Source organism: Acomys russatus, chromosome X (genome assembly GCF_903995435.1).
Source record: "Acomys russatus chromosome X, mAcoRus1.1, whole genome shotgun sequence".
Lineage (NCBI taxonomy): Eukaryota > Metazoa > Chordata > Mammalia > Rodentia > Muridae > Acomys > Acomys russatus.
The window spans coordinates 96,968,788-96,983,378 of NC_067169.1; positions in this window are offsets into that span (position 1 = coordinate 96,968,788).

Sequence of the window (14,591 nt, forward strand, 5' to 3'; positions counted from 1 at the left end):
GTCTAAAGGACAGTGTAAAAGCATACAAAAAAAGCCCCAAAACAACATGGTGTCTTCAGTTTGCAGCTATCCCAAAGAAAACAACCCAGAGAACTCAAATACAATGGAAATACAAGAAAACGACCTCAAATTCTTAGTAATGAAGATGATAATGGAGGAAACAAATAAAATTCGTAATCAAATGCAGGAAGATGAAGCCAAACAGGTGAGAGACATAAAAGAAGCACATAGAGTGGAACTGGAAAAATTTCAGGAAAATGCAAACAACCAGATGAAAGGAAGAAATAAAATGGTTCAAGCTCTGAAGACCTATAAAGAGGCAATGGAAGAAACTCAGGAATATACAAAAAATCAGATGAAAGAAATCAAAAAATCAGTTCAAGGTCTGAAAATGAAAATGGGTTCAATGATAAACACACAGACAGAAGAAAAACGAGAACGTGAGACATCAGAGAAGAAGGTGAGGAACACATAGGTGAGCTTTTCTAACAGAATCCAAAGGATGGAACAACGAATCTCAGGTCTAGAAGATACAATCACAGATCTTGAAGCAACCATTAAAGAAAATGCCAAATCTGGAAAACTCCTGACACAAAACATCCAAGAAATTAAGGACACCATGAAAAGAAGAAATCTGAGGATAATAGGCATTGAGGAAAAAGAAGATATCAGACTCCAAGGCCCAGAAACTATTCTCAACAAAATCATAGAAGAAAATTTCACCAATCTAAAGAAAGAGATGCCTATGAACATACAAGAGGCCTACAGAACACGAAATAGAATTGACCAGAAAAGACAAACTGCCCGTCACATAATAATCAAAACAAAAAAACATACAGAACAAAGAAAAATATTAAAAGCTGCAAGGGAAAAGGGCCAAATAACATTTAATGGGAAACCCATCAGAATTACACCCGACTTCTCAGCAGAGACCATCAAAGCCAGAAGGGCCTGGACAGAGACCCTGCAAACCCTAAGAGACCACAGATGCCAGGCCAGACTACTTTACCCAGCAAAACTATCAATAACCATTGATGGAGAAAACAAAATATTCCATGACAAAAACAAATTCAAACAGTACCTATCCTCAAATCCAGCTTTACAGAAGGTACTAGAAGGAAAACTCCATCCCAAAGGGTCAAGCTACAACCAAAACTACTCAGGAAATAGATAACTATCCCATGGCAAAAACACAACTACACAAACGCTCGACAGGAAACAACATCAAAATTAGGACTCTTAACAGTCACTGGTCATTAATATCTCTCAACTTCAATATTCTCAATTCTCCAATAAAAATACACAGACTAACTGAATGGGTGCATAAACAAGATCCAACATTCTTCTGCATTCAAGAAAAACATCTCACCCATAATGAAAGGCATTACCTCAGGGTAAAAGGTTGGAAAAAATATTCCAAGCAAATGGTCACAAGAAGCTAGCAGGCGTAGCCATTTTAGTATCGAACAAAATAGACTTTCAACCAAAATTAATAAAAAGGGATGAAGAAGGACACTTCATACTCATCAAAGGTAAAGTCAACCAAGATGACATCACAATTCTGAACATCTATGCTCCCAATACAAGGGCACCCACATTTGTAAAAGATCTGCTAAAAAAGCTTAAACCACACATCGATCCCCACACAATAATAGTGGGAGACTTCAACACCCCACTCTCACTGAAGGATAAGCCATTGAAACAGAAACTAAACCGAGAAATAACATCATTAACCAATGCCATGGGTCAAATGGATCTAACAGATATCTATAGAACCTTTCACCCAAACAAGAAAGAATATACCTTCTTCTCTGCACCCCATGGAACCTTCTCCAAAATTGATCACATCGTAGGTCACAAAGCAAGCCTCAATAGAAACAAGAGGATTGAAATAATACCTTGTATCCTATCAGATCACCATGCTCTTAGGCTGCAATTCAACAACAACAGAAATAACAAAAAGCCTAAACATACGTGGAAACTAAACAACTCTCTGCTAAATGACACCTGGGTCAGGGAAGAAATAAAGAAAGAAATCAAGGAGTTTCTGAAATTCAATGAAAATGAAGGAACAACATACCCAAATTTGTGGGATACATTGAAAGCAGTGCTAAGAGGAAAATTCATAGCACTAAGTGCCTTTAAAAAGAAATTGGGAACATTGCACATAAGCATCTTAACGACACAACTGGAAGCCCTAGAAAAAAAAGAAGCAGAAACACCCAAAAGGAGTAGACGTCTGGAAATAATCAAACTCAGGGCTAAAATTAACAAATTAGAAACTAAGAAAACAGTCAAAAGAATCAACAAAACCAAGAGCTGGTTCATTGAGAAAATCAACAAGATAGACAGTTAGCCAAACTAACTAAAAGGCAGAGAGACAGTATTGAAATCAACAAAATCAGAAATGAAAAGGGAGACATAACAACAGACACTGAAGAAATACAAAGAATCATAAGATCCTATTTTGAAGGCATATATGCCACAAAATTTGAAAATCTAAGGGAAATGGACAATTTTCTTAATCAGTTTCACTTGCCAAAGTTGAGTGAAGAACAGATAAACAAGATAAATAGTCCCATTTCCCCTACAGAAATAGAAGCAATCATTGACAGTCTCCCAACCAAAAAAAAGCCCAGGGCCAGATGGTTTCGGTGCAGAATTCTACCAGACCTTCAAGGGCGAGCTAATACCGATACTCTTCAAGCTACTCCAAAAGATAGAAATGGATGGAAAATTACCGAATTCATTCTATGAGGCCATAGTCTCATTGATACCTAAACCTCACAAAGACTTAATAAAGAAAGAGAGTTTCAGACCAATTCCTCTTATGAACATCGATGCAAAAATACTAAATTAAATACTTGCAAAATGAATACAAGAACACATCAAAGATATCATTCATCATGACCAAGTAGGCTTCATTCCAGGCATGCAGGGATGGTTTAATATATGGAAATCCATCAATGTAATCCACCATATAAACAAACTGAAAATAAAAAAAACCACATGATCTTCTCTTTAGATGCAGAGAAAGCATTTGATAAAAACCAACACCCATTCATGTTTAAAGTTTTAGAGAGATCAGGGATACAAGGCACTTTCCTCAACATAATAAAGGCTATATACAGCAAGCCAATAGCCAAAATCAAAGTAAATGGTGAGATACTCAAGGAAATTCCTCTAAAATCAGGAACAAGGCAAGGCTACCCACTCTCCCCATATCTCTTCAATATAGTACTCAAAGTTCTAGCCAGAGCAATAAGACAACAGAAGGAGATCAAGGGTATCCAAATGGGAAAGGAGGAAGTCAAATTATCCCTATTTGCAGATGATATGATAATATACATAAGTGACCCTCAAAATTCCACCAGAGAACTCCTAAAGCTGATAAACACCTTCAGCAAATTGGCTGGATACAAAATTAACTCAAAAAAGTCTGTAGCCTTCCTATACACAAATGACAAGCTTGCAGAGGAAGAAATTAGGAAAACCACACCCTTCACATTAGCCACAAGCAATATAAAATATTTAGGAGTTACTCTGACTAAGCAAGTGAAGGACTTGTTTGAAAAAAATTTCAAAACGCTGAAGAAAGAGATTGAAGATGATCTGAGAAGATGGAATGATCTTCCTTGCTCATGGATCGGGAGAATTAACATAGTAAAAATGGCCATCCTACCAAAAGCAATCTACAGATTCAATGCAATCCCTATCAAAATACCTACACAATTTTTTAAAGACATTGAAAGTTCAATTCTGAACTTCATATGGAAAAACAAAAAACCCAGAATAGCTAAAACAATCTTGTACAATAAAAGGTGCTCCGGAGGAATCTCCATCCCTGATCTCAAACTGTACTATAAAGCAATAGTAATTAAAACAGCATGGTACTGGCACAGCAACAGGCTGGTTGATCAGTGGAATCGAATCGAAGACCCAGATATGAATCCACACACATGTGGTCACTTGATTTTTGACAAAGAAGCCAAATCCATTCAATGGAAAAAGGATAGCATCTTCAACAAATGGTGCTGGTCTAACTGGAGGTCTATGTGTAAAAAAATGAAACTGGACCCACATTTGTCACCTTGCACAAAACTCAAATACAAGTGGATTAAAGACCTCAACATAAAAACAGAGACACTAAGCCACTTAGAGGAAAAGGTGGGAAAGAGCCTGGAACATATTGGCACAGGAGACAACTTCCTGAACAGAACACCAACGGCCCAGGCCTTAATGTCAACCATTAATAAATGGGACCTCATGAGGCTGAGAAGCTTCTGTAAGGCAGGAGACACTGTCAAGAGAACAAAGCGACAGCCTACAGACTGGGAAATAATCTTCACAAACCCTACATCTGACAAAGGTCTAATATCCAAAATATATAAAGAACTCAAGAAATTAAACACCACCAAACCGAATAACCCAATTGAGAAATGGGGCTTGGAACTAAACAGAGAATTCTCAACAGAGGAGTATGAAATGGCTGAGAAACACTTAAAGAAATGCTCAACCTCCTTAGTCATCAGGGAAATGCAAATCAAAACAACTCTGAGATTCCATCTTACACCCATCAGAATGGCTAAGATCAAAAACTCAAGTGACACCACATGCTGGCGAGGATGTGGGGAGAGAGGAACACTCCTTCATTGCTGGTGGGAATGCAAACTAGTACAGCCACTTTGGAAATCTATCTGGTGCTATCTCAGAAAAATGGGAATAGGGCTTCCTCAAGACCCAGCTATTCCACTTCTTGGAATATACCCAGAAGATGCTCCAGCATACAACAAGAAAATTTGCTCAACCATGTTCATAGCAGCCTTATTCATAATAGCCAGAACATGGAAACAGCCTAAGTGTCCCTCAGTAGAAGAGTGGATAAAGAAACTGTGGTACATATACACTATGGAATACTACTCAGCTATTAAAAACAAGGAATTCCCAAAATTTGTGGATAAATGGATTGAGCTAGAAATGATCATAATGAGTGAGTTAACCCAGAAGCAGAAAGAATCAAATGGTATATACTCACTTATATCTACATACTAGCCCAAGGGGCATGTCCCACGAAAGCCTTCACTTACCAGGAAACTGGGACAGAGGGGAAGGCATCCTATTGGGACTCTAAATGAGAGACGCATGGGAGAATAGCAAAATAAAAGGATACAGAGGGTCCTAGAAATCTACAAGTTGAACAATATGATAGGCAGATTTGGGCCCAGGGATCCCGCTCAAACTAAGGCACCAGCCAAGGACAATACAGGAGGTAAACTTTAAACCCCTTCCCAGATCTAGCCAATGGTCAGAATATTCTCCACAGTTGAGTAGAGAGTGTGATATGACTTTCTCACATACTCTGGTGCCTCACATTTGACCATGTCCCCTGGAGGGGGAGACCTGGTGGCACTCACAGGAAGGACAGCTGGTAGCCAAGAAGAGACTTGATACCCTATGAGAATATACAGGGGGAGGTAATCCCCCTCAGGAACAGTCATAGGGGAGGGGAATAACGGGAAAATGGAAAATGGGGGGGGGGAGGAATGGGAGGATACAAGGGATGGGATAAACATTGAGATGTAACAAGAATAAATTAATAATAAAAAAAAAAACAGCATGGTACTGGCACAGCAACAGGCTGGTTGATCAGTGGAATCGAATCGAAGACCCGGATATGAATCCACACACATATGGTCACTTGATTTTTGACAAAGAAGCCAAATTCATTCAATGGAAAAAGGATAGCATCTTCAACAAATGGTGCTGGTCTAACTGGGGGTCTATGTGTAAAAAAAATGCAACTGGACCCATATTTGTCACCTTACACAAAACTCAAATACAAGTGGATTAAAGACCTCAACATAAAAACAGAGACACTAAGCCACTTAGAAGAAAAAGTGGGGAAGAGCCTGGAACATATTGGCACAGGAGACAACTTCCTGAACAGAACACCAACGGCCCAGGCCTTAATGTCAACCATTAATAAATGGGACCTCATGAGGCTGAGAAGCTTCTGTAAGGCAGGAGACACTGTCAAGAGAACAAAGTGACAGCCTACAGACTGGGAAAAGATCTTCACCAACCCTACATCTGATAAAGCTCTAATATCCAAAATATATAAAGAACTCAAGAAATTAAACACCCCCAAACCAAATAACCCAATTGAGAAATGAGGCTTGGAACTAAACAGAGAATTCTCAACAGAGGAGTATCAAATGGCTGAGAAACACTTAAAGAAATGCTCAACCTCCTTAGTCATCAGGGAAATGCAAATCAAAACAACTCTGAGATTCCATCTTACACCCATCAGAATGGCTAAGATCAAAAACTCAAGCGACACCACATGCTGGCGAGGATGTGGGGAGAGAGGAACACTCCTTCATTGCTGGTGGGAATGCAAACTAGTACAGCCACTTTGGAAATCTATCTGGTGCTATCTCAGAAAAATGGGAATAGGGCTTCCTCAAGACCCAGCTATTCGACTCCTTGGAATATCCCCGGAAGATGCTCCAGCCCACAACAAGAAAATTTGCTCAACCATGTTCATAGCAGCCTTATTCATAATAGCCAGAACATGGAAACAGCCTAAGTGTCCCTCAGTAGAAGAGTGGATAAAGAAACTGTGGTACATATACACTATGGAATACTACTCAGCTATTAAAAACAAGGAATTTCCAAAATTTGTGGATAAATGGATTGAGCTAGAAATGATCATAATGAGTGAGTTAACCCAGAAGCAGAAAGACTTAAATGGTGTATACTCACTTATATCTGCATACTAGCCCAAGGGCCATGTCCCACTAAAGCCTTCACTTACCAGGAAACTGGGACAGAGGGGAGGACAGCCTATTGGCACTCTAGATGAGAAAAGCATGGGAGAATAGCAAAGTAGAAGGATCCAGAGGGTCCTAGAAACCTACAAGTAGAACATTATGATAGGCAGATTTGGGCCCAGGGGTCCCGCTCAAACTAAGGCACCAGCCAAGGACAATACAGGAGGTAAACTTTAAACCCCTTCCCAGATCTAGCCAATGGGCAGAACATTCTCCACAGTTGAGTGGAGAGAGGGATATGACTTTCTCACGTACTCTGGTGCCTCACATTTGACCATGCCCCCTGGAAGGGGAGACCTGGTGGCACTCAGAGGAAGGATAGCAGGTTACCAAGAAGAGACTTGATACCCTATAAGCATATACAGGGGGAGGTAATCCCCGTCAGGAACAGTCATAGGGGAGAGGAATAATGGGAAAATGGGAGGGAGGGAAGAATGGGAGGATACAAGGGATGGGATAACCATTGAGATGTAACAAGAATAAATTAGTAAAAAAAAGTTAAAAACCCCTAAATAATAATATCAACACACAAAAAAGATAATAAACTTTTTAAAGGGAAAAAAAGCAAAACCAATAAGATGCCTGCCTCAATTCATCCCACAAGAGGCACAGCAAGTCCTCTTGAAATGAACAGTGACATAATCATGTTTGTTTTTGTTTCTGAGACAAGGTCTCACTAGCTAGCCCTAGCTTATCACAAACCCAAGATCCTCAGGCCTCAGCTTCAGAGTGCTATGATTTAGGAAAGGTGGGGAGCAAATTTCATCAATCCTACTACTTCTAATTTCTACTACTTGTAAGAATTATTTTTAAAAACTTAACTAAATTATAAGTTCAATTAAATATACTATTATAAAAATACATTGAGACCAGATGTTTTGTGATGGAGATCAGATCACTCTTTACAAGTTGTCCAGGGTTACAGAGAAGATTGGCCCTGAGGAAAACACCCAGAACATGAAATCAGGAAAGATGATGAGCATGCAACTTGTTAGGTATGATGGCAGCACGTTTTCTTCTAAGCTTTCTTGCCAGCCAGAACATTGACTCAATGTTTCTATTTTCACTAACTATAGACAACTAATTTGAGTCAGAAGATGTTAGTCTCATAAAATTAAAAGCTAGCTTGCAGATACTACTGATTTGCTTTGGCTTGCAGTCAGCTCAAAAAGCTTCAGTGTATTGCAGAATAAAGCATTAGCCAGAATTGAATGTAAATTAGCCCTCTTATTTTAGTGCTTCTCCCCCAAACTGATAACATGAGTTTGTATTCCTCAAATGTTCTTTGCAGCATTCTTGTTTATCTATAGGCTTTTTCTTCCATTAACTGAAAAAAAAAAAAACCATGAGTCAGGGTATGGTGAAAGATTCCCAGTTTAAAGCTAGCCTGAGCTACGTAGTGAGACAAGACAGCCATGAGGAGAAGAGAGGACTGAGAATGCAGATCGTCAGACGAAAGACAAAAAGACACTGTCCTATGCAAATAACACCCAGGAGCCATTTCTTGTGTTCCAAGTCTTCCCATTTGAGGACCAGGGGCCAAGCACAGAACAGGTTTTGTGAAACCCCCATGAATGCCCCCAAATAGTATACAGCCTCTTGCAGACTTGTGATCAAAGTCAACGATAGCTTCTCTGCCATTTATAAGTCTCACTGCCTAAAATAAAAGTCTCTAGACTCTTTTCTCATACAATATATTCTGATTACTGTTTCCCTTCTCTCTACTCCTCCCACTTCCTCCCCACTGCACCTCCCCTCAGAATCTACTCTCTTTCTGTCTCTCCTTAGAAAAGAACAGGCTTCTAAGATAAAAACAAAATATAACACAGTAAAATATAACAAGATAAAACCAAAAACAAACAGCATATCAAAGTTGGACAAGACAAACCAACAGAAGAAAAATAACTCAAAAGAATGCATAAGAATTGAAGATGCACTCAATAACACACTGAGGAGTCCCATAAAAACACTAAATTGAAAGCCATAATATATTATATATACATAAGCATTACCTATACAATGTTCTACTTGCATGTAACTCCTACAAGTCAAAAGAGGGCACAAGATCTCATTAAGGATGGCTGTGAGTCATCATGTGCTTGCTGGGAACTGAACTCAGGGCCTTTGGAAGAGCAGCCAGTGATCTTCACCTCTGGGCCATCTCTCCAGCCTCCAAGCAGGCTTCTTCAGTGAATGTTTATTGAATACCTAAAACATGCTATACACTGTATTAAGTGCCAATATTAGATGGTTCCTCCTCATGTGGAGCTTAGGCTCCCTAATCAGTAGAAGTGCTCAGAGGGATCAAATCCTTAAAGGGACAAAGGGGAAGAAATCACAACTACCCTAAACCCACCACCACTTTGACTTCCATACCAGCTGACTCATGTTTTTGAGGTGAATAAACTATAAAGTGAGACCAAGTTGACTATTGAGTAGTCAGTTGGTAATCAACAGAAGCCAGAGGAAATCAGTGAGGAACCTGACCTACTCCATTTTGAAGGCAGGAGACATTTTGTTGCATTTTAAAAAATGTTTCCTTTTACTGTAAAGGCTAAGTTTTTGTTTTTAAGTTTCTGTTTCTTGGAATGTGACCTGCCGGAATCCACTGACTAGGGAAGGTCAAAGAATTTCCAAAAACAAATCATGCCTTGTCTAGTTGCTGACTTTAGTGGAATTTCCTTGAGTTTCTCTCCATTTCATTTGATGTTGGCTATTGGCTTGATCTATATAGCCTTTATTATGTTTAGGTATGTGCCTTGTATTTCTGATCTCTCCAAGACTTTAAACATGAATGTTTGTTAAATGCTTTTTTCGGTGTCTAAGGAGATGATCATGTTTTTCTTTCACTTGTTTATATGGTGGATTACATTGATGGATTTCCATATATTGAGCCGTCTCTGCATGCCTGGGATGAAGCCTAATTGTTCATGGGGAATGATATTTTTGATGTGTTCTTGGATTTGGTTTGTGAGTACTTTCTTGAGTATTTTTGCATCAACGTTCATAAGAGAAATTCTCTTTGTTGGGTCTTTGTGAGGTTTAGTTATCAAGGTGACTGTGGCCTCATATAATGATCTTGGTAATGTTTCTTCCATTTCTATTTTGTGGAGTAGTTTGAAGTGTTAGTTCTTCCTTGAAAGTCTGGTAGAATTCCGTGCTGAAACCATCTGGTCCTTGGCTTTTTTTGGTTGGGAGACTTTTGATGACTGCTTCTATTTCCACAGGAGAAATAGAACTACTTAATTTGTTTACCTGATCTTGATTCAATTTTGCAAGTGGAATCTATGAAGAAAGCTTCCCATTTCATTTAGATTTTCAAATTTTGTGGCATATAAGCTTTTGAAGCAAGGCCTATTGATTTCATCATTTCAAACAAAACAGCAAGAAAAAAATTGATCGATTAAGGGACTAAGTGAACAAAAATTTCTCAAATTACAGAGTCAAAATGGCAATCAATATCTCTATGAGATGTGTCCAGATGAATTCTGACTGCTTACTGGCCCAAATAAGTTCTATATTTTCTGTCTCTATAAACAGTAGATGTTTATAGCTTTAAAAATGTTGGATAGAGAAGAATTCAGGCCAAACTCGAGCAGATGCAAAAAACAAAAGCAAAAACAAAAACAAAACCGCAAGGGCACAAGACCTGAACAAGAACAAGCCAAGATTACTCAGCATTCTATCAGGCAGGACTAATAGCACTCAGTGGGTTACCAAAAGAAGGACATGAAAGTGAGAAGGCGGCCTATTGAGGGGGTGTCCGAGGTGAGCCAAAAGAGGAAGTTGGAGGTAGATGTATTATGGCATGCTGTACACATATATGAATTGTCAAAGAATAAATAAAGATATTCTTTAAAATTTTGAGGAAAAAAAAAACAAGGAAGAGAATATGGTGCAAAGAGAAAGCAAATAGCCAGATGCTAGGGTAAACCCAAGTGCATCAATACTTACATTAAATGTATGATGCAAAAAAGAAAAATCACAATCATCCAGGTGGTGGTGGTGCACGCCTTTAATCCCAGCATGCAGGAGGCAGAGGCAGGTGGATATCTGTGAGTTTGAGGCCAGCCTGGTCTACAGAGCAAGTTCCATGACAGCCAGAGCTGTTACATAGGGAATCTATGTCTCGAAAAACAAAAACAGAGATTGATACAAGGAGGTGGTTGGAAATGCATATGTGCTCTTAATCACTGAACCATCATCTCTCCAGCCCCATTAATTAATTTTTAATTTAAATTGAAATCATATTTCTAGGGACACTTTTTTTGTTAAGGCCAAGCAGATTTTCATAGCATGTAGAGCTGTGTATAAAAGGAAGAACTGAGGCATTCTTTCCAGGGCAAAGCCAAATCTGTCCACAGACTACTACATGTGATACTACTTACACTGGCTCAGGCATTAAGCCAACCAATGCTGCCAACATTGCTTTGAGGGAGATTTCTTCAAGTCCCAACAAAGAGAGGAAGTAATTTTTCTTCTTGTCCATGAAATATTTCCATTAATAAATATTGGAAACATGATTACTGTGCTTTACACATTATCAAATGTCTCACAGGAAATTTTCATAGAAAAAAATTTAATGCATGGTGAAGACTCTGTTCATATAGCCTAGTGGCTTAAGAAGAATGTTCTGCAGCCTCTAAGAAACCTTGAGTTCATAAGACAGAAGTTGTTCTTCATCAGATAAAAGGACATTATTTGTTGTTTTTTCTGTATCATTATGTATATTGGTGATACATAATTAGTATACATAAAAACTTCAAGCTCCAGTGATATCTAGCTGCTTTTGTTTTTACTATGGGTAGTCTTGGCGGGGGAAAATGGTTTCACTCATAAATGTCCTTGATTAAACAGTAAATAATTATTAATTATACTGTTTTAAAAAAGGAAGAACTGCTTGGAGCTGGAGAGATGGCTCAGCTGCTCTTCCATAGGACCTGGGTTTGATTTGCAGCACTTAAACAGTGGCTTACAACTGACTGTAACTCCAGTCCCAGAGAATCTAATGTTCTCTTCTGGCTGCTGTGGGTACCAGGCCTGCACGTTGGCGCACAGACATACATGCAAGCAAAAAATATCCTTGCATATTCAAAAAAGAGAAAGAACTGCCTCAAGGATGCTAATTCTTGCCAATATGATATAGGCTTTGTTGTATTTACAGATAGAACTAGACTTGATGAAAATAACAAGAAAAAAGATATTAGAAGTCTCAGGTAAAAGTGTGGCAACCTTGATGTGTGAACAATTGCTTCCCCCACCACCCACTCCCGCCCTGATTCTTAGATACTTTTTTAAAGCTCTGATGGCTCTTCCTATCTGGGTCAGGCTTTAAAAGCTTAATTTCTTTGATAAGATGGTAAATGGAGGTGGTTAATAGAGGGAATAAAGGAAAAGGAGATGGTTCTGATTGGGCATAGCACACGTAAACCAAGATGAATATGGAATTGTAAATCAGAAATAGCCCTCATTTCAGGCATATGAGCTAGAAAGTGGAGTGTTACTTCACCCTTATTTTAGACTGCCCTTCTCTCAGATGACAGCAAGATGTCATTAAACTTGAGTATCTGACTGGTTAAAAGGCTACTAATTCCTCTGTACCCACAAATTGTTTTATAGCAGAACCTCAATGATATTGTGCCCTGTTTATGCCTTTTATGATCCTAATTTGATTAAGTATGAAATACTACCTATCTCTGGTTGCATATCCCATCATTAACAAATAACATTTATAAGTTGTTATTGGGTGTGTCTTTGCTAGGCCAGCTACTGTGTCTGAACATTTTATGCTTTCCTGGATAATAGATCCAAGACATCAATAATAAAGACAAAAATATGCTTATGATTTTTAAATTTACGATTGTTTATTTATGATATGCAGGAAATGAGATGCAAGATACCACATGCATCTGGAAAGCAGTTACATTTGAATAAGACTGTGTGAACTTAAAAATTACCTAAGACTAAGTATGATGAAGAAGCTTTCAACCGATTGATCTAAAAAGGCATTGTGAAGGCTTTCTACCTACACAATATAGGTGCTTGGATGTCGTGTGCAATTGTGAGTTAGGGCTCATGAACAGAAAATGTTGAACTTGGATTCTAGACCAATTATGAAGCAATTAAAATCACACTGGTCCCGGACTAAATGAGATTTGAGAGGTAGGGTTTTTTTTTTTGTTTTTTTGTTTGTTTTTTTTTGTTTTTGTTTTTGTTTTTTGTTTGTTTGTTTTTGATTCAAGAGTTTATTATAAGAAGGTGAGCTCAAACTGACCCACTGATTTTTTAATATTTATTTTTAATTTATATCTTCACTTTACATCCCAACCATAGCACTCCCTCTCCTGGCCCCTTCCCAGTCCCTCAGCTTGTCAGTTGTAAATTTTGAATGTCATTTGTTTAAAGGATCTTGATTACTTGGGGGTTTTTGTTGTTGTTGTTTTGGTTGGTTGGTTTGGTTTGGTTTTTTGAGACAGGGTTTTTCTGTGTAACCCTGGCTGTTCTGGAACTCACTTTGTAGACCAGGCTGTCCTCAAACACAGAGATCCGGCTGCCTCTACCTCCAAGTCCTGGGGTTAAAAACCTGCACCACCACACCCTGCTAAAGGACATTGATTATGATGCAAGGCTGAGTCTTTTTTGGGAATCTTATCTTTAGACAAGTTGCTTTGGAAGCTATTTAACATAAATGTATTCTTACAAAATATGTTGCCTTTTCCAATTCAATTGAGAAATTACATAAAATTTAAAGTTTAACTCACTCCTTTGCAGGGGCAAAGGAGAACATATGTAGGGTCTGGGAAAGTGGATCAGTTTTCCCGAAGTTTTTATATTTTATTGTAGTTTTCCACATTTTGAACTTCAGATCAGACAAAGGTTTAAAAAGATATATTCTGATAGTTTATGGTTTGTCTTGAGCCTCTCGATGATTGTCTCCTCTGAGTACTAGAATGCAGTGGGCTGCAGATGGATGGGCCATGAGCACTTATTATCCTTTAATTTTTTCTTTTTAATTTGTTCATTTTACATCCTGATAGTAGCCCCTCCCTCGTCACTTCCTGGTCCCACCTTCTCTCCCTCATCCCTTCTCCCTCCCCCCCTTAGTCCTCAGAAAGGAGAGCCCTCCTCCCCTAATATCTGACTTCAGCCTCATCTGTACTACCTGTATCCTCTTCCTCTGTGGACTGACAAGGTCGCCCTGCCAGGGGGTAGTGATCAACTTTGGGGGCCAGAGTCCATGTCAGAAGTAGCCCCTGCTCCCCATATTGTGAGACCCACAAGGAGACTGTGCTGCCTATCCACTACATCTGAGTAAAGGGTCTAGGGTCGACATCATACATGGTCCTTGATTGGTGCACCAGTCTCTGTGTTGTAGTGTGGTTATCCTGTTTATGAGGACTCATTTGCAATGGCAGCGCTCATCCAATCTTACAGCAGTAAATGAGCCTCATCAGTTTAGTTATAAACTGTTTATTTTTTACTTTTTATTTTATTTTATTTTTTTATTTATTTTTATTTGGGTTTTCAAGACAGGGTTTCTCTGTGTAAGAGTTCTAGCTGTCCTCGAACTCACTCTGTAGACCAGGCTGGCTTCGAATTCAGAGAGATCCACCTATCTCTGCTTCCCAAGTGCTGGGATTAAAGGTGTTGGCCACCACCACCCAGCTTTTGTTTTTATTTTTAAATTTTAAACAATTTATTTTTAATTTATATATTCCCTTTACATACCAATCGTAGCACCATCCCTCCTCTCTTTTT